Raw genomic sequence first — 2,498 nt, 5'->3', positions numbered from 1 at the left:
AAATAAAAAATTTTATTAAACAATTTTTTTATGCTGAAAATACAAAAAATGTAAAAAAGTGCTTTTGCCAAACTCGTCAAACTATTCTTATAATATGAGATACCCGAGGAAATAGCTAATAAAATGCAAAATAAAGTATTATTTTTAATGAAAAACTTCATTCTATGTTTCCGAAGTATAAATTTACTGCTATTTAGATATACTTAGTTTTTGCAGTAGTCACAAACACTTTTGTAACCAATTTCCCCCGCGCAACCACAGTGTTATAAAAACCACAGGTATCTCATATTATGAGAATCACTCCGTGCAACTATGCACTTACTATGCCTGACCGGTACAATGAAAAACTTCAGCACTATCGATATTTTCCTACTCAGTTATTCAATCCCCATCATTCCAGACAAACTTTACTGCTAAATACATATTTAATGAATAATAAATAGGGTTTAAAGAATTCCCTTGCAAAAACTCGATTACCATCAATTTCACAAAAAGTTCGCCTATAATCTTTAGAAGCCCAATGAAAAAAGGACTATACCACGAAATTACTCTTTCTTCAAGGGCTACAAGTTAGTGATAGAACCAACAGAGCGGGTGCTAATTTGGAAAATTTCACCCGCTTCCAGCGAAATCGCGGTAAAATTTCAGCCACAACCACGTCTCACGACCGTGAGATAGGTGGTTACAGTCTGTAAAGGAATCAATACGACGATTTAGCAAAAGCCTCGTGCACCCTAAGAACACGGAGCGACCCAAGGACAACCGCCTTCTGAATTTTTCCCGCAAATGTTCTAGCATATTGTTGACACGCATGGATGCTTTTTAGGCCATTAGCAAGTGAAAGCTTGGCACCTCCAAGAGCGCCGATGAAAAGGACGATCAATTTAACAGAATATTCCGGGTACAATCGTTGCAACTCCCTTATAAGGTATCGATACCTCTCTTTCTTTTCATTCTCCTTGGTTATGATGTTTTTGTCAGCTGGTGCCGAAAATTCGATATCAAACATGGTTCGCTTCTCGACGTCAAGAAGAACCATGTCAGGCCTCAAGTGAGCAACAGAAATAATTGTCGAGAATATAAAGTTCCAGTATATGCGGCACTTCCCACTCTCGACAATTTAATCAATTTCCCTAGGAGCATTTAGAGGAGCGATATTAAGGTGAATGCCGTAGGAGTGACAGAGATGGTAATAAAGCACTCTTAGTGCCGCATTGTGCCTTTGAATGTAGTTCGTTCCCGCGTGAGTTGGACAACTAGATAGTATGTGAGCTAAATGCTCGGGGTGTGCATGGCACGCCCTGCAACTATCATCGGGATGTCTTGGCTCAAAATGTGGCGACGGTATGTTAAGGTGGAAGTGACACCGTCTTGGCATGAAAAATGAACCCCTCTGTACCAGACTTCAATCCGGGCGATTTAAGGAAAGCAAACGTTAGCTCACAAGACATTGCCTGATCCTTCACATTTCTGTGGAAGATACCGTGCATCCTCTTATCGAGGAGCTGTTCACGAAAGTTTTTCTCTTGTGCTTTCTTAATCCGGGCTTTCAGGAGTGAGTACTCGAGATAGATAAGATTTGATGCATTTTGCTCACACCTAATACTGAAGTCAAGTCCGAGTGTTTCAGCAGCCTCCTCCGCTGCTTTGTACAGAAATGCTCCTTGTGCATAACCTTTCTTGTCCCGATATCAAGAGATCTGAGCTCGTTTTTCGTCCATGGAACTACTCCAAATGAATAGAGCAGTACCGGGACGGCAAGCATGTTCGTTGCAGATACTTTGTTCCTCGCCGACGGTTCGGAAGACCAAATCTGTCGGATGAGACGTTTGTATCTGCTTCGGAGAGTATCCTTTATAGATGTCACATTCTGAATGCGGCTCTGTGGCACGCCCAGGTATGTATAAGTCTCTCCAGCGCAAAGGTGTCGTATGGAGCTTCTATCAACGAGCTCAGGATCTTCAAGGATGCCATTAAGTTTTCCTCGCTTTAAATAAGCCTTGGCGCATTTGTCTACCCAAATTCCATTCCAATTTCCTTAGTATATCGTTAGAAAATCTCCAGAGCTAGATGCAGTTGGTCTCTGTTTTTAGCATAGATCTTAAGATCGCCCATGTAAAATACATGAGTGACCTTGTACTTTCGATCGGCAGGTGTGCCGCACAAGTACCCGTCGGAATGGCGAAGTGCTAGAGATAGTGCAATAATGTCAGGCAAAAGAGGAGTGGGCTCATAGTGTCGCCCTGAAAGACACCTCTCTGAAAGTTGACCTTGTTAGTTGTCACACGATTTGTTCCAGGTGAGATAGTAAATCTGGTTTTCCAAAGCGGCATCAATCTCTCTATGTACCCAACTATTTGCGGATGAACTTTTAAGATTTTCAAAAGACAGATGACAAGTCTATGGGATGTCGAATCGAAAGTTTTCCGATAATCAATCCAGGCCATCGATAGGTCACGCTGGTAGAATGCTGCATCTTTGCAGACACATCTATCGAT

This window comes from Belonocnema kinseyi, chromosome 10 (assembly GCF_010883055.1).
Source record: "Belonocnema kinseyi isolate 2016_QV_RU_SX_M_011 chromosome 10, B_treatae_v1, whole genome shotgun sequence".
NCBI classification, from domain to species: domain Eukaryota; kingdom Metazoa; phylum Arthropoda; class Insecta; order Hymenoptera; family Cynipidae; genus Belonocnema; species Belonocnema kinseyi.
Note: the sequence above shows the minus strand (reverse complement) of the source record.